Source organism: Cylas formicarius, unplaced genomic scaffold (genome assembly GCF_029955315.1).
Source record: "Cylas formicarius isolate icCylForm1 unplaced genomic scaffold, icCylForm1.1 PGA_scaffold_4__25_contigs__length_36172078, whole genome shotgun sequence".
Taxonomy (NCBI): Eukaryota; Metazoa; Arthropoda; class Insecta; order Coleoptera; family Brentidae; genus Cylas; species Cylas formicarius.
The window spans coordinates 27,708,125-27,733,073 of record NW_026844334.1 but is presented as its reverse complement, the minus strand read 5'-3'; the positions used below and the strand labels follow the sequence as shown (position 1 = coordinate 27,733,073).

Here is a 24,949-nt window from a genome sequence, read left to right as displayed (position 1 = left end):
AATCAACTTTAAGAATTTCCGTTTTTTAATGTTGAACCGCAGCTCTCTTTTCTAATTTGCTGTGTGTGTGTGTGAGAACTTCAACATTTGATATTTTTAGTATTACTTTTCTCGTTGTGTGTCTAAGTTACAACTTTCGCAACTATGTAGCACAAGAACAATTATGTAATAACGCACCAATCTTATCTTAAGTTTTAGGTTAAGGTTTGATCTAATGAACAATTTCTGCATACTTATAAATGTTCGTCGAGACTAGCTCACAATTTCAATGATTCCTTTAGATCATTTTTAAAGCAGAAAGGGTAGTTACAAATAAAAGGTCAACCTTGAAAGAAATTCGGCTCTAAACTAGAAATAAAGCTTTCCTACCCCCTTAAATATTGCCCACCTCTAAAATATTGCGCATCAATTTAGAAACAGCCTATAAAATGACATCCGACAATTGATGTTCAAATTTCCCCCACACTTAAATGCATTACGCAGAAATCAAAATCGTTATTAAAAGTTTCCTGGTGGCATCCTACTGGGGATCGAAAATTAGCAATATCGACAGTCTTCCATAGCTTCTTGTAAATTTTCAATTTCCTAATTAATTTATCGCCAGTGCGGTTTCGGGGTTTTGCGTTCGCGGAAAATGATTCTGGCGATGTGTGTTTCAATTTGCTTTTATCTTCCTTTCGAGATTTTCTTGCATTTCATAAGTTTAGGTTCTTCCTTCGTGACAATAATTTTCGCATATTCCTCACTTCAAATAAATTACTATTATTATAATTTACCAGAACTACTTAAGTATCAGAGATTTGAAATCGTTGATTTAAAAATTTTGAGAGTTTGACCCGCAAATATAATTTATTAAAACTACAGAATTATGTGAGACCAAAAATATTTAACAAAAATATATTTCAAACATTTTCTTTTCTTTCTGGGGGTAGACAAATATTATTTCCTTCAAATTTAATGTCTCATTCAGTCCAAATTAGTATTGATGATGTATTGTCGCATAATGAATGTATGGATAGCTGCTGAAGAGATCTTCTTAGAAGGTCTAAAAACAGCGCAAAATCAAGTCAGCTATGTGAGCTAACTTTAAAATAATGACAAATGACTACAAGTCACATTGTCGCTTTAGTAAGAAAGTCCATTGAGATAAATTTTATTGCCGATAGAAAATTGTGTTTGATTTTCATAGCAGTGGTATGTCATTTAAATTATACACAACTATCAGGCATATTCTTAAAATCACCACACATTTCGCTAGTCTAGACTATTGTTGACATTTGCCGATAATATTGATATAATAGGCAAACCCATCGCGTCGGTAAAGAAACACTTTTATAGATTAGAACGTGAAACTCAGAAAGCGGTATTATGCAAAAATGAGGAAATGATAAAGTACATGTGCATCACCAGATCATTGCCAAGATGACATTATAGAGTTAGCCAGAACGTCTCAATAGGCGAGTTCAACTTTAAGAGGGTAAAAAGTTTCAATTACTTGATTGCAACAATAACAGAAGACAATGATACGCAAGAGGGTTAAGAATAAGGATAAGGACAATAAGAATTCTCAGTGAAAATAGATATATGTATGCACCAGACAAAGAACAACGACAAAAGCTATTGAACTTCGTTGTTTCGATAGAAACGTACTTGGAAAGATTACTGAATGTCGTTGCATAAATTTTTAGAATCAGGTCAAGTCTAGAAAACTAGGTTGGGCAGGTGTGATAAGACAACCATAGGAGGAACGGACTAACCTAGTCCACCAAATAAATCAGCAACTCCGAAAACCCCTAGAAGGCCTTTCTGAAATGAATGGATAATATCGCCAATGACCTTAAAATCATGGGATACGAAGTTGATACCGATCTCATGAGAGAACGAATCTGTTGGAGTCAGATAGTATAGTCAGCAAAAACCCACATAGGGTTGTAGAACTACGGAATAAGTTACTAAACTAAACTAAAGTAAGTAGACTAACCTCTCGTAAATTAAAAAACAAAAACAAACACTTCTTCAAATAGTGCACCGATTAAAATTAAAATATTCAAGTTATTTCCAATTTAATTCAAAACTGTTTTATTCAAATTTAAACATATAGCACAATGGCCGGTTAAATTATTTTTCTTCAAAATTCGATAACATGAATTAAAACATAAAGGTCTGAATTTTAATTTAAATATTGAAAATGCAATGTGCAATCATTAATTGATATGCAGAGATTGTTGATTGACTAAAGTTAACAGCATACGGCAATGTTGGCTCTGCTTTATTTCGCCTCTGCTATTGGTCGGGTTATACGAGTACATTATATACAGAGTGTTTCAAAAAGCGTGCTATATTCATATCTACAGGGTGATAAAAAATATATATTTTTTTGATTTATTTCAAATTTATCCAAAACGACTGTCGAAAATCAGTACATAATTAGTTTAAATTAAGGGCTTAAAAATCTTAAAAAAAAGATTTTTAAAACAGTACATGATACAAGATTAAAGAAATCTAAAAACAGGTTTAACAGACACTAAACAGCGGTAAAATATGTACTAGTCTCAATAAGAATTGCTATGTTCGTTTTATATAAACTTGAAATAATTCAAAAAATAAAACCTTTACCACTCTGCAGCTGCGAAACGAATCAAAATCGGAATCAAGTTAAGTTTTTGTTTCCACGTGAGGAATTTCCAGCTTTTTCACATGTTTTTTGAAACACCCTATATATTATCAAGAAAGCACGCTTGCCTGATAATATTTAGAAAGGTAAAATAAAAATAATACAGAGTGTGTGAATTTTGTAGTAGATGAGAAAATTCGCGATTCTAAAACACAGTTCAACGCGAACACAAATTCGAAGATCTGTAAATTAAGGAACAACACATTGTTTCCCAAGTAAAGCATGTACTCGTATCTCTAACGCATGCCTTTTCTTTATCTTGACATCACCATCTCATTTAGACTACAAATTTGCTACGCCGTGTCCCGGCAGATGAGCACCTTACCTCAGGGAAATATCCGACAAAGCGGAGATCTTATCTTTTCTTATGGCGCCTTAAAGCAAAATTTTTGGTGTTGACGAAGCCAATTATTTCATAGTTTGTTATTTAAATGTGTAGAATAGATATATTTTTTATGATTTCTCACTTAAGCGTATTTAAAAATGTTAATATTATTGTTGAGTGCTAAACGCTAACATGGGATATTTCGTTTCATTAAACATGTTAAAAAGAAACATAAGATTATTCAGATTTTGACAACAATATGCTTTTGTTTTATGGCAGCTGTTTTGGTTAACTCGACTTGCTACAACCCTTAATGACGCTTACTGTCATTCCAGCTATTTAAGTTTAATAAACTTTAGTAATTTAGATCTACTTTGCTTCCCTGCATAGCTTTTAATAAGTTCAATTTTCTACTTCTTGGTGCCGTATGTAATATTTTAAAATTTTCCCCAAAATTATTTTTCAGAATTTAAGTGAGTAGCGTAATCAGATACTAAGCTCTTATTTTTGTATGCTCTCTTATGATGTTACGTTTTTTAAAGGAGCTACCTAGCTGTTTGTCTAATATATAGAATATTGAGCTTTTTCTACCTTCGATTTGTTGTTTTTTAAGTATTTTAAATCTCTTATACCACCTTTTGACAGATGCTTAGATGCTTTCTTAGTTTATTTTCCAATGTATGTAACCATGGGTTCAACAGCCAACTTAGGGTACATAAAGTTCGGGATTATTTGATGCTGTATTTTTGGTTCTGATTTTGCCTATGGCAGACGGGTTTTAATCATTGTTAAATATATTTTTATTATTTTTAATTCCTTTTTAAAATTTTTGTTTGCTAGAAGTGGTATATTAAATCGTATGTGGGTGAAAATGAAACGCAGCATTTTTTTTGCGTAAGGGTGATTTGAACTATTATCTACGACTGTGTCTATATGTGAAGGTTTATGGTAAATGGAAAAATCCCATTTGCTTTGTATGCGGTTGTCTCAAAAAAAGTTCAAAAAGCAGCTTACTTGTCTACCGATTCCAATAAAAGTTTAATTAAATGTAACAAAAAATGTGTCTTCTTATTTAACACAATAATCATCAAGTTTGATATATGCTATTTTAGTCACGATTTTCATTTGGCACTAGCGAAGCGTCAGACGTCAAAATATTATGATAAAAATCTACCGAAAACATCCGATCACTCCCAAACCTATGACCAAATTACTGACAATTTCCAAAGTTTGTCGCGACCATAGGTAAAGAAATTGACGTTTTGAAGTGAAGCTTTGTGCACGCTAGATGATTAAGAGTTAGGAATTAAAAAAATACATTTAGTCAAATTATTTATTTTCAGCTGTGTCAAAATCCATTAATAAATAATGGATATATTATTGGACTTCACATTTTCTTCTGGCGTCCTAGTAAATATTTTGTTTTTGTTTTAACAGATACATAATATTTTATTTAAAAACCACCTAGCATATCATCTTCATTTGAAAATAATTTTGACTCATATACCCAAATAACTGCTAGATCCCCAAACAAAGCTTAAACAATGATGGTTTTTGTATAAAGATCTATAAAAGTGCTTGAAAAAATAGGTTACCAAAGTTAACCAACTTTTATTGCTGAATTTTTGCATTTCTCTAAATTATCTATTATATGATTATGAAATACATATATATGTAATGAAATACAACTCACAGTATAACAATCTTATATGCAAGCCTCTTTCTATTGCCGATTGTCTTTTGTACTTTTTAGAATTACAATTTCTTTATTTTTTTTATTTTTTAACTTCTCCACTGCCACATTTATGGGTATATTTAGTACAATAGTTGTGGTTTAAAAAGAATATAGTTCGCACAACACTTAGAATCGATAAGGTTATTTACTATTTTATAAACACAAAGTATAATAAATAATAATAAAAATATTTAAAAACGTCTGGACTTCAATGATTGCAAACGATAACAGTAAAAATTCTCATTTTATGAGCGTCTATTTAAACGAAAATTAAGTGCATTAATGAATTTTTGACATTCTCGATTCGAAACACGTAATTGTGGTACATCAAACTGCAAACTATTGACGAATACTCCAATACACTTCTTACCAGAGTGCAATATACTTTCAATAAAGAACAGATCCTGGTGCAGTGCTTTCCCAATGATAGCCTCTACATGGGACAAATGTCTAGAGTCCAGAATAACGCCTTTTTCTTTAATAACGTTAATACCTTTTAATTGCATATTGTTTAATTTTAAGTTGATATTTGGATTTCTTAAGAAAAAGCCCTGTAGTGACATCATATAAAAGTAAAACAAAAAGCAAGGGACCCAAGCGTGAACCCAGCCGAACCCAGTAGTCCCATACAAGCAAGAAGATCTTATTCCATTAACAATAAATAATTATTTAAACGGAAGGCTAGAAGTCTAGATAATGAGTTTCGCCAAAGATTTTGGAGGGATCGGTGGTAGGTTCTCTAAATGACAGATACAAGATTAATAGGAATAGAGTTCGGCAACCTTGCATTTTTCATTTTGTTGAAAAATTTCCTACGTTTTACGGTTTACGTAAGGAGAAGATCTCAATATCAAGGTATCCACGAGGGCGCAACCCCTTATTGTATCCAGATTTTATAGTTTGTATAGTTTTAAGTGTCTTCTGCAAACTCCGTCTCACAACTAGGTATCTTAAGTATACATTGCCTCGCATAACGTCTATGAATCGTACTTTATTAATTTAGGTGATTATCATTTCATTTATTGTGCACCTTGATGATGATGTTCACATAGACACTAAGTTTGTTGGAAAGTGCATGTGCATGTTTGCAAATGCAGGGAGTTCAATTTTTCATTTTCCTCATATTCGCAATCCGGCAACACAGACACAGTGTTCCGAAGAAGAAAGGTTTTATGAACGGCTGCGGAGTCGATTAAGACAGCTTCCTAAACGTTTACAGTATCACTAATTACAAAAGATATGCAAAATTCTATGGCTTTTAATTAAGATTTTCGTGGATGATTACAATAAAAATGTTAAGTCGCCGACTTCAAACGACCGAATTTTGCCTGAGGTGGTCCGTTCTAATTTTCTTGAAGCGATTCTCGTCGTCAGTTAAGAATCGCTTAACGAGCAGTCTTGATTTTTAGACTGCTTATTTTTGTCTTGGTTATTTCATCGTATAACGTGTTTCGGCATTTATCAGTTTTTTTGTACTTTTATGTATTCTACCAGGCCCCAAATTAGCATTTCTGATCTGAAAAAAAAAACTTTTATAAACAAACGAATTTGTTGAAGGAAGAATTTAGAACTATGTTCATGCATGTTATCAAAACTGATACGGGTTTTCTTCCATTTTTTTTTATTTCTGCCAACCGGTGATTGGCATACGTTCGATTATTTTATAAATTATCTGAATCTTTCGTTGTTTTTTAAATATATTTGTTCGATTAAAAAGCTACTTAGGTTTCATAATTATAATAATATTCTTCATTTCCACCAAAATTATACTAATTACAAGAAAACGTCACGGGGACATCACTTGGACTAGCGTAATTAAACATTTGTGAACATTTGCAGGTAACAAATAATAAAAAAAAAGATTACATTATAAAATAGCAAAAATGTATACCTAAATAACAAAAATCAGGCAAACGGGAATATACGTACTATTAAAATTCAAAATCAAAAAATTAAAAACAATTGTTCATGATTTTGTATAGGATCAGTTCTCGTTTAAGCTTTTCTCTGTTTTCAGTTCTAACTATGGCGCTAAACAATCATTTGTATGGCTTTATCGCCCGATAAAACTCGAAGAAAAGTCAGTTGTTGTTATAGAAACCAAGATTAAAATTTAATAGCTTTATAAAAGACACTATAATAACGAGTTTGATTAAGCAACGAACATTACAGCATGTGTTGTAGCCGTAGTGTCGTTTATGAAATCTACATACTAGCACTGGAAACTCACATGAGTTAATCAATTCTGGTTATTACACCTTATTAAAACAAAATTTCATATGTTTCATAAATAACAATCACAGCATAGCACGTCAACACAGTTCGTCCCCTCAAAAAGAACTGGCTACTCTGCGCTTCTTCGCCGACCTCGTTTACGACAATTGGCAATAAAAGGCGCTCCGTACGTCTCTACACACAGTACACCCCGACCAATTTTTAAACCATCACACAATGAAGCCACGATGTAATCTCGGAAATGTCATTTTTAATTCCTACACCGAAACTAATCCTTCAAGGCTCACTGGTAAATGCATAATTAACTAAACGTAGGTTCGTTGCAACATGAAAGCAATTGACGCCAACAAAAAAGTACTGGAATGAATGCAAAACATTTAAAAGAACATGATAAAGAGAAGAAAACTAAAATACCTTGGTCCATATTATGAGAAACGAATGTAAATATTGCCTTTTAAAATCTGTTCTCTAATGTAAAGACTATGGTAAAAGAGGACCAGGAAAAAAAAAAGAATATCATTCCGAAATTCCGAGACAAAGAGAGATTAGAGAAAGGGTCCCAAGACACTTGCGACACATCATCATCCACCGATAAAAACCTTGACTTGTTACCATGGTAAAACACAGCTTCCGCTCGAGAACTAAGAAAAATAAACATAAGTTGTCAGCTTGGACAGAAATGCTGAGTAATCTGAAAGCAATATTTTATAATTAAGTGTATGAAAAGCTTTACTAAAGTCGAGATGCAAAGAGATTGTTATTTTGTCTGTTCCACCCACAGTATTGTTGTTAATGCCGTGGAGCAATTATAATGCTTAGGGAAGCTCGATTGATGAACTGGCATAATAAGATATTTTTGTACCTGTGACTGAATTTGCTGCTCTTTGATTTTTTCTAGGATTTTAGATAGAGTGGGCAGAAAAAACGGCATACATAAATTAAGGGTCAAAATTCAACCCCAAATCTGATCAAGTGTCAAATACGTTTGTGACAAAGAGTCTTTAACTTTTACAGGGTATCTAGAGTCCTAAGCTTAACCTTGAATTAAAACTGTTGAATAAATTTCTTTAAAAATATTTGCGTGACAATAGTTTAGAAAAGACACTATTTTATAAACGGATTTTTTAATGAAAAATGCATGTTCTCCTGTTTCTGTTCTTCTGAGTTTACTACTATACTTTGAGAGGTGAACTTTCTTTTAAAATTTTATTTTGGTTTATATATTCTTTTGGTTAATACAATTTTTTTGAAACGCCTATTAGTTCTCAGCTTCTTATGAATCCCAAGATACAATGTGACCCTCACGTAAGATTAAAAATTAATGCTTATTTTCCTCATTTTAATTTTCCCAAGGCAACGAAAGTTGCAGGTCGTGATAGAGTAATTTAATTTGGGATCAAGAAGCATTTACGATTTCGTATTTTTAAGTAATTAAAGTTCAAAGGTCACAATGGGTCAGAAATCAAAAGCGCTTTCTCGCTAATATTCCAATGTCTACACCGGTCGTTTGGTCTACGTATTCAAAAACAGATTCTCTCGCATGATAAAACCCTTTCTCGACGTTATTCACTTTTCCGGTTTATCTATCCTCCTTTCGAATAGATATTTCATACCCACGAGATTTTCATAAAGTAAACGTCCTGGAGTGAGAAAGCCTTGCGTTTACATTTTAATAAATAATGGTCATTCTTTTCAAAATTTCCCCTGATACTTGTCCTTAATAATACCACTCGAAGCGTCTCCTTTACAATGTATATCTCCAGTTTTCGTAATCATCCCTTTCGCCATTACTATTAGTAGCGCAGTAATGTTAACGAAAGACATTTTTTATTGAAATCATAATCAACCGGTTAAAGGTGATTTGATTGTAAGTGGAAAGTGTTACGCGTTTCATTACTATCACGAAATGCTTGTATTAAAAACTGTCCATCGATGTTGTGATTGGAAACACCCACTAACACTATTTTAGTACGAGTGACAAGCTTTTTCAGAGGTCCTTCCATCCCTGATGTTGGACATACAGATAGGAGATATATGGGGAAGATACATTGGCAACTCGAATGTTGTCATTTACTTTTGAACTTAAAATTAATAATATATATGTTATTCTACTAAAAAGACATATAACAGTTTAACGTTAATCGGTTAATGCAGAATGAAAATTTTTATTTAGGCTCATCAAAAATACTTTTAATTTATAGACAATTATAGTAATATTTTTGACGAGCCTGAAATTTATTACTGGCCCAAAATAAAAATAAATAAAAATTTTTTGACATAATTTTTGTCATGTTAATTTATGTTATGTTTATCAATGTAAAAACATCATTGACAATAATCAAAAATTAAAACCACCAGTATAATTTGATAAATAATTATTAATTTCTGACGCAGTGACTTCTAATTTTATCAAAAAACTTTTTTAAACGATCTTGATTAATATTTCTAGGTCGTAAAAATTTAATACCTCCTTCGAATAATTTTTCAAGTAAAAGTCGAAATACAGAATAGGGCGATGTGGAAAGAACTGACATTCTCATAAGAAATTCTTTACCATGTTTCGACGTAGACTGGTGGACAGGTTCCGTTTCAGTTGACCTCGATTCTTGATATTTTGATCGGTCAAAGTCAACGTCCGAAGTCAACAGAAGTGTCATAGTCAGTTATTTTAAATAGAAAAATCCAAAAAGCCGATGTCGTATGCTATGAGGTTTGTCCTATGTTTGAAAAACGCCGACTAGCGAAAATCGGGAAAAGTATGATAAATCGAACCCCAAAAAGTGCGAAGCATTGAAGGTCGAGAGCTCCGGTCTTAGTCGCCTTTCTATATGCTGTTGACTCTTTTAAGCATTTATTTTGTCCCATTCGGGCAATACACAGAAACCGATTTACCATAATTGGTATGCGTAAATTTCCTTTACAAAAATAGTTTCTCTCACTGAGCTAAACGAAGAAACACGAAACAAGCCTGGAAATAATAACAGAACATGAAATGTTAAGAAGCAAACTACAACAGTCGAAGGTCTTTAGACCCGAATCAGGGTCAACAGTTCGTCAGAAGAAAGACTTAACCAATTCGCCACTAATCTAGAATATTAGCTTTAATTTTTCAAAGAAACGTCTTACAGATTATTGTAATAATATTTACAAATCTTTTGGATTCCTACTGTGTTCAACAGCGGTTGATGAATCGAACGGAACCCAACAGGATGATTGATGAAACCTCAGCAAGTCCGATTCATCGACAACCGACGCAGGAGGAATTAAGAAGATTCGCAAATATTATATTAGCCCTACTTCCCATTTCATATTGTGATGCTTCAAATAGTTCACCAAGGATGGAAAGCGTATAATTTAGATGATTAAAACCTAAGTCTTGCTACTCGCGGTCGCGAGCGAATTGGCAATGCAGAAAAATTTCAACGTGTTTACGATAAGAACCAAATTTATCGACTATTATTATTGACTAGTATTACTCCTGCCAGGATTAAACTTCACCATCGAAATCCATGAAAACTTAAACAGTGACCTCAAGCGTATACTTACGGCCCATGTGGATGTCCATTACCGTACATACATCACTGAAAAATTCTGTCTGATGGATGAGAATATTCAGATTGTTAATGGGGCGAAAAACCTACGCATTGTTTTCGATAGCGCGCTGTAGATATAAAAATATCAACCACCAAAAACAAAGTATTATCTCTGTTACAGCTTATGAGAAATACACAGTGAACTGCTAAAATATCAGCCATCGGATTTCAAGAAAAATGCTCGCACGCGTCAATCATAATTTTTTGTTGTGCATTTTTTGTAATAAATAAAAAGTATACAAGGTGGGTCAAAAAGTAGATATCGATACCAAGTCCCTTTTTTAATGGAACACCATTTATTTAAATTTAATGTGGCGTATCCTATACCTATCTCTTACTTTTGTAAGCAAAACAATAAAAAACATGAGTTTAATTTTCAAATCACCAGGTAAATTGTATTTTTTTTTCTTAATTTTTCTCACTGAGCGTTGAAACATTGAACAAATTACAGACTTCCTCAGTGCTCGTTTTGTCTTCACAGCCAATAAAAATTCAGATCGCAATTTTCTGGATTTCATTTTGGTATGCCATATTTACTTTCTTTACTGAAAGAAATGTAATTGTAACAATTTAAGCACTTTAATGGTACTTTACTGCTCATTTAAAAAATGGATTTCCGGTTTGTATTCTTTTGCTCACAAAAAGTAAGAGGTAGGTATGGGTTATGCTACATAAATAATACGCGAAATTTGAAACGGATTTAAAAAGTGTTCCATTTAAAAAAATAACTTGTGATGGACATTTACTTTTCGACCCTGCATGTTCTCTATTTATTGCAAAAAATGAGCATGAAAAATTACGTTATACGTGTTCGAACACCTGATGTTTGAATGAATTTGTTCTATATTTTAGAATTCTTTATAGAAGTCATATCAGATACTGCATCAATCAACAGTTAATTTTAAGTATGATAAATTGGAGAAAGAATTAGCAAAACATGCCAGCCATCGTCAAATTCTAAAACCAATCGAATACATCCACAGCAGAAGAAATTTAGGAAAATTAAAAATTTGGAATGACTGCTTTTAGCAAAATTTTATTTTGCTAGAAAAATTTGTCGTCTTCATAATCGGCGGCACTTGTAATCATGCTCTCGTTAGAGATAATGCAATTCTTCAAGTACTTGCTTTTTTTGTAGACACCGTTTATATCGTTAACTAAACAGTGTATAGTATTATTCCGGGTGTTGTTAACTGAATTCGAGAAAAGTGGGACAGTAGATCAACTCAGGGAGGATTGCTAAACAACGTTGAATGCAATAAGGAAATGAAATTGGTCGTGTTCATTAATTATGGACTCATGATGAATAATAAAAATAATAGAGATATGCAAGGGCATTATTAAAAGTATCAAACCAATGGTGATAGTTATAGTTATAAATATTTTCTATTGCCTTAAGCTTTAAGGAAAACTTTCGCATTTCACAGAAGTAAAGGATTCCTCTAGTAAAACTTCGAAGAATGAAGTAAATATTTAAGCATAGACGTACCTAAAGATATTCGATTTACTAATTCTAGATTACAAGAATATTGTCTGGATGAGTTGAAGATAATCAAACTTTTTTTTGATTGTAATAGGTAATGCATATTTTATATTATAAAAAGTCGTAAGCTCAATTGAAATGAAAAATGAATTAATGTAAATATTAATATTATCCATCATTCAGTGCGCAATGTGCCTCAATGAGTAGAAGTCAATCAAATATTTTCAAGTTGGCGCCATAGATTGATGAATTTTGACCACTTTTTTCTTTTTTTTTTAATTGGTTTATTAAATATTGGTAGTAGTTCTGGGCAACGCAATTTTTTTGTTATATACCATATACAGGGTGTCCCATAAGTAATGGTACGTGACAAAATAGGAGATTCTTTATGTAAAAATATTACGATTTCAGGAAACTTACCTTAGTCGAAAAGTTGATATTGACCGAGATACAGTTCATTTCATTTCATATTTTGGCAAAGTGGGGTTTTTTGACATGGGAAATCCATACTTGTGAATATTTTGTTGAATATTATAGAGGACACTACGAACGGTACTTTTCGTGCAATTGATATTTCCTAACTTTTTTACGCCATGATGTATGAAGATTTTGCTTAAAGATATCACTTCTCACAAGTTTTTTATACAAAAATGGTATACACGTTTTGAATTTCACTCCGAGTGACTGTTTTAGACAAATTGGGGTTTGAAATTTTCGTTACGCCTAATTGAACAGTTTCATGTGAACATGCAGTTCAAAGTATGCTTCGACTAACATAATTCCAAAACATCACTTGTTTTCCGATACGCGACATCATATACGCACAAGAGAATTATAACGGTTGTCGAGAATATTTATTGTTGCAAACGCAATTTTTGCAAACGCAATTCGCCAATTCTATGGTTAAGAACAATGATTTTCAAGACATGTTAAAGACTACCTAAATAACCGATTTCCTTATCGTTGGTTTAGTCTTGGTAGTGGAACACCTTGGCCGTCCATTACAGCAGATTTCAATCCTATTGATTTTTATGTTTGAGGGTATAGGAAGTATTTATTGTATGAAAAATTAGTTCATACTCGGGGTGAATTATGACTCATTTCGAAACGTGGGAATATTATTTAAAATCAATTTATCAAAATCAAAAATTTATTAGAGGATAGAAAGGTTTTTTCATGAATAGTTTTTTTACTTTACTTTAGTTTGAAAATTGTTTTCCTTGACGACTATGTTAATGTCAGGAATTATTTAAAAAAAAATAATAATGAAGTTGCAACGTTGACACCCTCTATCTTGGTTCATATGAACTTTTGGACTAAGGTAAGTTTCGCTTTTTACAAAACTTCTAGATTCCTCCTGCGTCGGTTTTTGCTTAGTCGAAATTGTTGACGAACTGTTTCAGTCAAGCTCTGAAGAAGCCAACAGTATGATTGGCGAAACGTCAGCAATTTCGACTAATCAAAAACCGACGCAGGACGAATCCAGAAATTTTGTAAAAAGCATTACAGTAACCTGTGGAAGTTTCTTTGAAAAATTAAGGTAAGTTTCGTTAAATCTTAATAATTTTACCTAAATAATATCTTACTTTGCCATGTACAATCGTTAGATCAATTACAATTAATTAATTACCCACTTATCAATTCGATTCGTTCCCTGAAGTTAACCGAACTTCGTTTCCAAAAGATCAACGAGCACGTTAACACCCGATTTTATGTGCACAGTTTGCTCATTAATTAAAATTAACGCAATTTGGCGAAAACCACGCTATCGTTAATAATGCAGTGAAATAAAATTTCATGGATATTTACTCTAATTTCAATCGATGCATAATACATTTTTAACGTGATGGTGCCGCGTGCATGTAACAGCAACGCATTATTTGATTGTCATTATTTCGCACGTTCGATTGCTTACGGCACTGGCAGCCAGTGCACCTACATATTCACAATTCAGCTGACTGATGGTACCTAGCTCAATTGCAGACCCCCTTTTTTAGTTCTAAATATAAAAAAACGTCTATCATTTCACAAAAAAAAGGTTTGGTACCTATTAAGACTATACTTATTGGGTAACCAACCTGAGTCTGAATCTCAATTCAAAAAATCATTGAAAGTACTGGAACATTCAACTTTAGCTGACTTACCGAGTTGGGTACGGTTAATCGGAAGGTTTTCCACTAAGGACGCTAGCATTGGTACTCTATCTCTTTACCGCAGATGAAATCAGTTGAGTATCTAGACTTGCCCAAGTAGAATTTTCCTATCTTATAACAACATTTTTACCTATCTCGGTGTTGGATTTGGTTGTGTCATGTTAACGTTAACTTATACGTTAATGATACGTAAATAATAATAATAATAATAATAATAATAATAATAATAATAATAATAATAATAATAATAATAATTGGATAAGTGTGCCAAACTTATAGCTCATAAAGGTATACCAAAAACTTATGATAAGCTGGAATCTGAAACCGAAATAACGTATCTTAACAACGCGTATTATAAATATCTAGGATATGAGCAGAATCTTAATATTAATCAGAACAACGCTAAGGCTAATATAGAAACTAAACTGCAAAACAGGGTGATAAAAATATTAAAAACGGAACTAAACGGAAAAAACAAAATTAAAGCTGTAAACACATGGGCGGTACCGGTAATCACGTACACGTTTGGTATATTAAAATGGTCTAACACTGACTTGGAGAGGCTGAACAGGAAAATAAGGACCCTCATGACAGAGCATAGAATTCACCATCCTAAGGCATGCACTGAAAGGCTATACTTACCAAGATCGACGGGCGGAAGAGGATTGGCTGACCTCAACATACTGCATAGGCGTCAAGTAAATCAGTTAAAGAAGTTCTTCCACCGTAAAAAAGATACTTCAACGTTCCATAAGCTCGCTTGTCAGTCGGATAGATACTCAGCTGTAGATCTCAGAAAAAATGAAATAAAAGAGATACCAACACTTGATGAGGTAAAAGAGAAGTGGTTGAGTAAGCCCCTTCATGGAAAATATCCAGCTAGTTTAAAAACTGCTGGGAGCGAATCAACAAATTGGTTAGTTAAGGGGCAGCTATTCGCTGAAACTGAAGGATTTATCACAACTATTCATGATGGAAGCATAGCGACTAGGAATTATAAGAAGTATATCCAAAAGATCAGAATAGATGATGATAAATGTCGTATGTGTGGACGGGTGCCAGAGACCATCGAACATGTAATAGCAGGATGTCAAACGCTAGCTCCGTCTGAATACACCAAAAGGCACAATTTAACAGCAAATATTGTACACCAAGAACTAGCAATGCTATGGAACCTAGGAGAGGGAAAATACAGTCCATATTTTAAATACATACCTGCTCCAGTTCTTGAGAACGAAAATTATCGGCTATACTGGGATACACCTATAGTAACAGATAAACCAATAGCCAGCAATAGACCAGACATTATTCTGCTGGATAAGGCTAATAAAAAGGCGTATTTCATCGACGGCTCACATCCCTCGGACCACAACCTGGAACAGAAAGAGAGAGAAAAAATTAATAAGTATTACGACTTGGCAGAGGAATATAAAAAAATACTCACCCTAAAAGCAGTACATGTTATCCCTGTAATTATATCGGCCACTGGGCTAGTTACCAAGAAGCTTGCAGGATACCTGGAAAGACTGAATATAACGAATAAAACCATCGTTACAAAAATGCAAAAGTCCGTAATACTTGAAACTTGCAAAATCGTCCGAAAGACCCTGAATATCCCGGAGACATAAACCTTCCCCCCCCCAACTTTAGTGACTGGTTAATAAACCCCACTAAAGCTGCTACCCTAATAAGGAGAAAAAATAATAATAATAATAATAATAATAATCTTTATTGAGAATTGTATAAAAAAGTATAAAATACTAATATCTCAAAGGGCGAAATCTAGCTGATTAAGTCAGCAATTGAACATTATCAATACAATTTGTAACAAGATTGTGATGTGATGGATTAAAAATTGGTGGGAGTATACCGTGTGGAGGTGATGTGCGGAGTGCCCTCTATTGCCAAATGTCGGAGACGAAGTCGGCGAAGGAGCGCGGAGTGGCCAGTTCCTTTTTAGGGGACAAATTGTGTTGATGTGCTATTGATTGTATTGTTCGATTTCGATCTGCTGGACCAGAGTCGGTACGACCGGTCCATGCAATTTGTACTTCTCTGTTTTTCACGTATAGTAATACACTCCGTTAGTATAGTATAGTGTGCGTATTGTTTTCGACACTTCTGAATCCGGTGTGCTTCGGTAGAAACACATCCATTACAGTAACTATAGAAATAATTCTGTGATTAATTAAAAAACCAAAAACCCATTCGGAACTTTATTTATCTAACAACACGCCTTTAATGTTCTTTCGAAACGTTTTAAAGATGATAAGGCAAAGAAATATCTATGCCGATTAAAAGTTTTTGCCGCATTACAGGTAAACCCGCGCTCGTAAAGAGGAGATATGTGTTGAGGCACGGTTAGCGTATTCTCCCTAATATGTATTTACATTGTAGGTTTCACAGCGAAAAATTAGCTTATCTTTTAAATAGGGAGGGCTAGAAGATCTTGTATATTAACATAGCGAAATAGGTACTCAAATAAATTGTCTATTCTCAACCCAAGCAACAATTTTATTTTAGAGGACAAGTGGTCATATTTCCATAAGCTATACATAAATCTACAGCAGTTGTTTTGTATTTTTCAATGAGTTTTAAACATGTGTAAAACAATATGAAGCAATATAATAATGCAGACATAAAATATGACTCAATACATGCTTATTGGCATATAGAGTCTTAAGCAAAAGGTAAGTTCTTTTACTTAAATTTGAAATGTGCTCACTAAATCTTAATGGCACGTCCACCGTTACTCCTAAATTTTTGGCTTTGATACCAAGTGACAAGGGTTCCCCATTTATCTCAAAATACCAGTATCTTTTCAGGAAGTGCACTAACCAAGAGTAGCACCTGAATTTTAGCCGCATTTAACCTTAAAGCATGTCTCTCACTTTAAGTAACAATCTACAGCAGATCGAAATTAATATCTGCTTCGACTTCATCATAATAGAACGGATCAAAAATATAAACAAGTTGGGTATCGTCAGCATATGATTGAGATAGGCAAAACTGCGGCGCGGTACCCAAATCAAATACAGAAAAAATAAATAAATATATATATATATATATATATATATATATATATATATATATATATATATATATATATATATATATATATATATATATATATATATATATATATATATATATATATATATATATATATATATATATATATATATATATATATATATATATATATATATATATATATATATATATATATATATATATATATATATATATATATATATATATATATATATATATATATATATACCAAGAAGTTATTGTTCTACTTTTCTTCGCGGTATTAAAGTCTTGAGCTTAACTGGCCAGGTATACCCGCCAGCGCCGATAGGCGCATGCTCCGCTAAAAATCACGGTGAAACACTAAATCGGTCGCTCTCATCCTGTGGTTCAAAAAGTGCCGTTGAACGGTGGTGATCAACAAATTTCCTCATCACCCGAGGCACAGAGGGCGCAGCACGGGCCGGCCACTCCGGAAGGAGGACCAAAAGCGAGGTAGGGTCAGTTAAGTTAAGTAACCAAAAATCTTTTGATCCTATTTCGAGTAATTTTTGCGACTTCTTGCTGTGCCAGCTGCGGCCAAAGTCCGTTTCCGCGCCGACAAAACAAGTTCAACCAGTGTCATAGGCCACATCAAGAGTTGCAATTTTTGTATTTTCATCTATCACATACGCTGCTCGAGAAATTTGAAAAAATGTATGAGACTGTCGCTATACCTTGCACTTAATCGAGACACGATGACGTCATTTATTATTACGGAGTTCTGCATCGTTTCAGAAAACAAGTCTTTTCTCGAAAACTATTGACTTTATTGGAAAAATTCATACTCCAGCGAACGTGGGAGATCCCAGGGCTATAACACCTGTTTCAAAAAATGTTTGAGTTATATACAGGGTATGTCGTTTATGGGCAAGAAATCTAAAATTTCCTAAAAATTTCTGTTTTTTTGGGTAAATTATTATAGATGGGATAATTTGATTTGAACAGTATCGTCGAAAGAGAAATCCAGTTTTGGTCTATAATACAGGGTGCTCGAGTTATTTGTTTTGTTTTTTGTTATTTTGTTTTTTTTTTCTAGATTACACTTTATTTTTGGTAGGAAATAAATATAAATTATTTCAGGATATGTGGTATTCACCTGGTTTATTTTTAAAAGTAATGATGAACTTCACGGGTTCAGTCACTGATTTCCGTAATTGCTACATTTATGCGACCTAATATATGCTACTTTTTCTCTGAATAAATGTTATTTATTATTTATTTATTATTATTATTATTATTATTACTTTTCAGAAAACATCTTGGCGCCTTATAAACATTTATGCGAAATTTAACTCTTCTATAGCAAACGTCAAATCGAATCAAACTTGAGCGGTAAATTATTTACGAATTAACCTAAAATTTAACCAGTGCGAGCGAAAATAAATGCAACAGTTATTGAAATGATAATTGACGGTTTATGCCAGCGCGAACAAAAACAAACACGATATAAATCATTCCTCTTATTAGCGCTATTAATAATGTGTAAATTGTGAGGATGAGGTTTTTGCTGACCTGGCCCCTTAAAGGGCTTTTAGGGACGGAGATATAAACGCATCATTTGACTTTATGGCCCGGCTACAATACAGATAAACATGAAAATTTATGTGCATGTGTGCCGCGGGAGCCGAAACACTGTTTATGCGACATCCGAGTGAGATTTTGTCATATCACGCCTGTTCGTTTTGATTGGTATATATGACCTGCTTATCTAGGCTCAGTTTTTCGAAACTAATTCTTGAAACAATTCAGCAGCAGATTGCTTCAGAGAAAGGGTTGACTGTTTTAATCGCCCCCACCGGAGGCTAATATCATTCCGCATAAAGCAACTTATAAATTCGTTATCCGAAACTAGTCTTCTGCGCGCCAATCTTGTTATTTGTTGCCTATTAGACTCGGTTGAAATTAAGGTCGATTTTCGAACCTGGAACTTTCGAAACTGCAGACAGTTTCCTAAAATAACGTTTTCCACTAACACAAAAATAGAATAACTTTACATTGACGCCTGAAATGTTTTCAGCGATAATGAGATATAAAGAAACCCAATGAACTTGTATCACATTTTTGCCTTTTAAAAAATTTTGACTATACCGATAGAGTAAAGTAAATGTTTGACACTCTCCAATTATTAGTGTCAAAATAATATATACTTAAAATTGCTTTTAAATAAACACATCGCGTCATAATATATGGCGCAAAAAAGGACGGTTTTTTAAATACGTATTTTGTATTTCGTTTTCTTTATGTTTTTTGTTCTTGTTTTGTTTTGTTTGTTATTTGTTACAATACACCTTCTATGTTAGATAATATAATGTATAAATTTGATCATTTGGAATTATTCGAAGGTACAATTTAATATTCTCGTGACGTTAAAAAAGACAGCTCTTTGTACAAGGTAAATATAATTATTGGTCCATATTTGTCCTAGCTTTTTGCAGTCGATACTTTGTTTTCTGTGATAAGGCCAATAGCTTTAAATTTTCCACTAACAGACGGCCATGAAAAAATAAATGTGGGGCGGCATTCATAGTGACCAAATCATCGACTTTTTTTTATGGATATTTGTCAGGTATGTGGAGAAATGCCTCAGCTACTTGACATAAGTTGGCGGCTTGATATTCCCCTAGATTTCTTTATGGGGATTCATAAAAGGCCGATTGTATGTCAAAAAAACCATCAGATTGTCTCTTTATCTTGTAGTGATCCCCTTTTTGTTTTCAAAAGAAATTCCCAACCTCTAACAATGGATAAATATGTACATTGAACATTTATTAAGACGTGCTAGATATGTTTTAGTCACTTCTTTGTTTTTTTTATAATAAGGCAATTACCTAGTTTTAAGTTTTTATTACGCACTAGTAGTCACCAAAAATAAATATAAAGAACATGTCAAAAATAATGTGTTAGCAAATGCATTAAATGGTCTACAAATCATCTACTTATATTTCGTGACATAACATAACAATAAACATTTCCTACCTGAAAAAATACCTCAGTTACTTGTGTTGATTTTGAGACTTGATTCCCCTAAATTTGTTGATGTGGGATTCATAAAGGACCATATATATTATGGTCCGTTACGTAAAACAAAAGAAGAAAGTTTGTAATTCATAATAAATTTATTTTACGTTTCCATCGGTGTATTCGGTCTTCTCCAAAAATATCTAAAAAATTGACAGGGTTTTATACAAGGCAACGAGAACGAGAACAATAAATCTTACCCTAATTTTAAAATCGATGTAAAAATAAAAACATTTAGATACAACACACGATGGCACGATTTAAAATTGTAGAAATAAAACTGCAGTTTGTATGCGCATGTCTGCGAATCTATCGTGCGGATTGAGATATCAAGTGGCATGCGAAGCAGAACTACGAAAGTACGTTTTTTTCCGGCGATGTTATTTACCAGACTGAAATATACATATTTTTATTTTTTTTTTATCTGCGGATAGACCTTCGGGAAGATATTAAAAAAAAAATAGTGGGTTGTTTAATTCGAAGTTTCTTAGCTCCTCCGGGAGACAAAATATTGGTCAAAAAAATGTCAATTTTTTGAAAAAATTGTCCATAATTTATAGACGTTTTCATTTTTTTTCCCGGAGGAGCTAAGAAACTTAGAATTAAACACTTTTTTTTTTAATATCTTCCCGACCCCCTATTTTCGTGCTAAATTTCAGCCGGATCGGTTAATATCGTCCTCGATTAAAAATTTTCGTGGTTATTGGGTCACGATTTTTGTATTTAATGTTTTCACAAATTTTACAGTGTGTTCGATATATTTTGTTCTATAGTAAAAAAAGGGTTAGGTGTCCTAAATTTGAACCTACCGACTTCAGATTTGGCAGGCAAGTAGAAATCCGTACCCGCACTCAAACGTTAGAATTGGGACGCAAACATCGCAAAGTATTTCTAAAAAATGTTGAAAACATTTTTTGGTTTATTTTGGCTTCCACAAAAATATTATTTTCTCCAAACCGATTAACCCGATCGGATAAATTTTTGAATAGGGAAACGCGGCAGATCTGGGACTAAATCTTTTATTTCACGCATTTTTTCGATTATTTACAGGGTTTTTCAATTATAGACAAAAATCTAAAAGACTATGAAAATTGTTCTTTTTGCAATTAAATTATTAGCCGTAAATCAAAATTCGTCAAGAATAGAACCAATTGGTTTAAACGTGTTATAGTCTACAATTATAGAACTACAATTTTTGTATTTACGGTTTTCTTCTATCACACACGCTGCTCGAGATATTTGACAAAATCCATGTGAAAATCGCGCTCAATTTAGACGCGATGACGTCACTTACTATTACGACGTACGGTGTGCGGCATTGTTTCAGATAAATATTATTCTCTCGAAAACCATTTGCTGTATTTTAAAACTTCATCTACCATGAAATGTGGAAGATCCAGGGCTTTAATCTCAAATTCTGTAATTTTCTTGATTATGTACGAGGTGTATCGGTTATGGCCAAAAAATCTAAAAGACCCTGAAAATAGCCGTAATATATTGCATATATATTACATAATATATCAGTATTCTGCATTTTAGGCGCCGGAACAAAGTGAGTCATATTTTGTTACATTTGAACAAAAATTTTTAACATCAGAAGTAGGGACTGAAACACGTTCCCACTGTAAGTAAATTATGATTTGTGACTTGATATTTGTGTTGTATTGTGGTTAGCAGAGGGAAACAGTGTAAAGCTTTTAGGTCTTAGTTTGGATGACAAATTATCGTGGTCACAACATTTTTGATACGAAGACTTCGATCCTATATAAACTTAGACACCCTTAAAATTTGTTATTTTGCACTCCACCCTTAAAATTTGTTATTTTGCACTCCTTCATTCAAAATTTTCTTATGCAATTCCCTTATGGGGACACAGTACGGCAGCACAGACCATTTTTAGATTGCAAAAGAGAGCAGTTAGGGTTATGTGTGGTGTGCATTATCGTGCCCACTGCAGGCCCCTCTTTCTGAGACACAGAATTATGCCCTTGCCGTGCACGTTTATTTATTTTACTGTAACAGAAATTCATCATAAAAAATCAAATTTGCCATCCACCAGTAAAAACCACTCTTATTTAAGATTTGATTTGATCACTATCCCGCTACATAAGCTAACGAAATCTGTTTCTAATTACTTGAATTACGCTCTGTATAATAAACTGCTTACATCTATCAAAATGCTCTCCAACAAAAAATTTAAAACAACAATGAAAGAATACCTGCTTGGTGATTGTTTTTATTCCGTTCAAGAATACCTTGATAGTAGTTTTTGTTTTCGACAAAAAAGGAATTAAACGTACTTTATAAAATGTATATTACCTCTTCTAGTGTTTCTGTTTTTGTCTCTTTATTCTTTTTTTTTCTATTAAAAATGTATTGTTATTTATATTTGTTGTTATATTGTGACGTAATGTTTATATTTAATTGTTTTACTTTTTATACTTAAACTGTATTTTTAATATTGTGCAATATTATTACTCCGACCTGCTATAATGTACTTCGAACAAAAATTGTTAATAATAAATCTATTTATCTATCTATCTACCCCTGTATAATTCTAAATAATTTTATAGTGTTTGCTTTTTACCATATGGTACCTATTTTGACAAGAATATTTCCACCCTTTACCACTGTTAAGTAATATAAATTTTAAAATTTTAATTAATTAGTTATACAGGCTGCAATTCCATCGGACCTCCTCGGAACCAAATTGAAGTATGGCATTTCATTTAAAAATCAATCCCAACGGGACTGGAAGATACAAGATGTCAAGTTTAAAAAATTGTGTTTTAATAATATTTGAAAAATCATTTCGTCAATTTTGTAATAATTTTGAGATCCAGCAACGTCTCGGAGCGCACCTTAAGTATTGTTTTTGACGAAAATATAAGGCTTTTAAAAAACTATTATAATTTTTATTTTTTTTTTAAGATTATTTATTTCTTGATAATTTTTCATAATTTACTTTATTGGAGATAAATTAAAATCGCAAAGTTAATGACACATATTTCACATGTTTAAAGGGATACGCTAAAACGGTTTCTGTAAAATTAGCAAATTAATATTATGCCACTATGTATCTTGAAAATCGCATATCCGACATTGACATGAAACCCATATTTGTTATAGGTCTGTGTATTAAAATTTTGTGTGGTATAGATAGATAGAACCAAAAGAAGGAATTTTACACTGTACAAGTTATATTTTATTTAGTTAATTCCTAGAAAAAGGTGACTTGCTGCAAAAAAAAAATATTAGTGACTCTCTAATGTCATATCTCATGTTTTCCGATTGCTATCAACCAATATTGTTGACTTCAACCTAGCAATGTACTCTAGCACCACATTGTAGCTGTTACTGATATATTATGTACTCTCTTTGAATTCATCATTCATCTACTCCTTTTATCCCGTGGACTAGTTAGCACAAGTCCTTAGCCTACTCCATTGGGGTCCCTGCCTAATAATTAGTTGTATTTGTCGTCCTGTCATTGATATATTGTACTTTCAACTATATGGAGTTCTCTACTTCATAATATTCATAACATTCATAATAATCATATTCATAAAAATTCTCTACCTCATAATCTGCAGTTCAAATTTTTCTTACATTTCGCTCAAACACTGTCACTGTTGGTTTTGTATTTGATAAAGTGTATCTCTATCAGGCCCAGCCTTTCATGACATTCAATTTTCAAGTTCTTCACCACCTCAGAGATCTATTCGAATCTTTTATTACATTTTTAGTTTAATCCAGTTAGTTGATTATCTGTTTTATTAAAATGAAATATTTCTATTTTTATTAACCAAATTTATTACATTCGCCTCGCCAATACATTCAGTTATTTTCGGGCTACCTTTGAACATAGTTTTGAGTGCCTTAAAGGCCGTATAAAGTGAATATGTGCACATCAGGTAAACTACTTCATTCTTTTTTGTTCTGCATTCCAATATGGCAACGTTTGAAAAACTGGAAAGTTATTATTACAAGTCTGAACTTGTCTGCAGCAGGGGTATCTCGAAAGGTTCTTTCTTTCTGAAGTCTTCTCATGCAAATTTCCTTTATCTGAATAAGGTTCGTGGAATAGGCTATTCCAAATCTCAACCATACTTTGAGCGGCTTAAATGAACAGATTTCTTTATTTTGTTTATGTTTGGTCGATTTGTTTATTTATGTGCAATAACAAAAAGGGATTTTGAGTCGAAAACATTTGTTTAAACACCAATAAGAACTGTTATAAATATTATTTGATTTTTTTAATGCGGACTGAATAAATTATCGAATTATCATTCTCAAAAAATATGAGGCAGAAATCCGATAGTCTTAAACGTTTTCCCGAATACGATCGATTTTCCTCGATACATCACCTCCCTGGTACTAATGAAGCAGTCTGTGCCGAACAAACACCACAATATCGTTTTGCCGACCTACTAGCAAATTTTTGAAATGTAATATTCTTCGCATATCCTGGCCGTGTAAATTGGAGAATGTTGCCGTACAAAAGGCTTTGTAGTAAATGCACATCGGCCGAGCCATACGCCGGGGTTCTGTTTTGATAGAATAATTTCGAATAAAGCCACGCATTAATAATAATAAAATACAGCTTTGTTTTCAACTGTGTTAAAAATTCAAACCTTTTTTTTGTTTTGTATAATTTA

At 32.8% G+C, this 24,949-nt stretch overlaps 1 long non-coding RNA gene across 1 annotated transcript; it reads right to left on the bottom strand.

Annotated features, from left to right (window-relative positions):
* Positions 1–5,996: 5,996 nt before the first annotated feature.
* On the bottom strand, positions 5,997–15,831 carry LOC132701336 (uncharacterized). The gene is made up of 3 exons (XR_009618770.1): positions 15,643–15,831; positions 15,414–15,571; positions 5,997–6,250 (listed from the first exon to the last, which is right to left on the bottom strand). It is a non-coding gene; the product is annotated as an uncharacterized LOC132701336 (long non-coding RNA).
* Between the last annotated feature and the right edge of the window lie 9,118 nt (positions 15,832–24,949).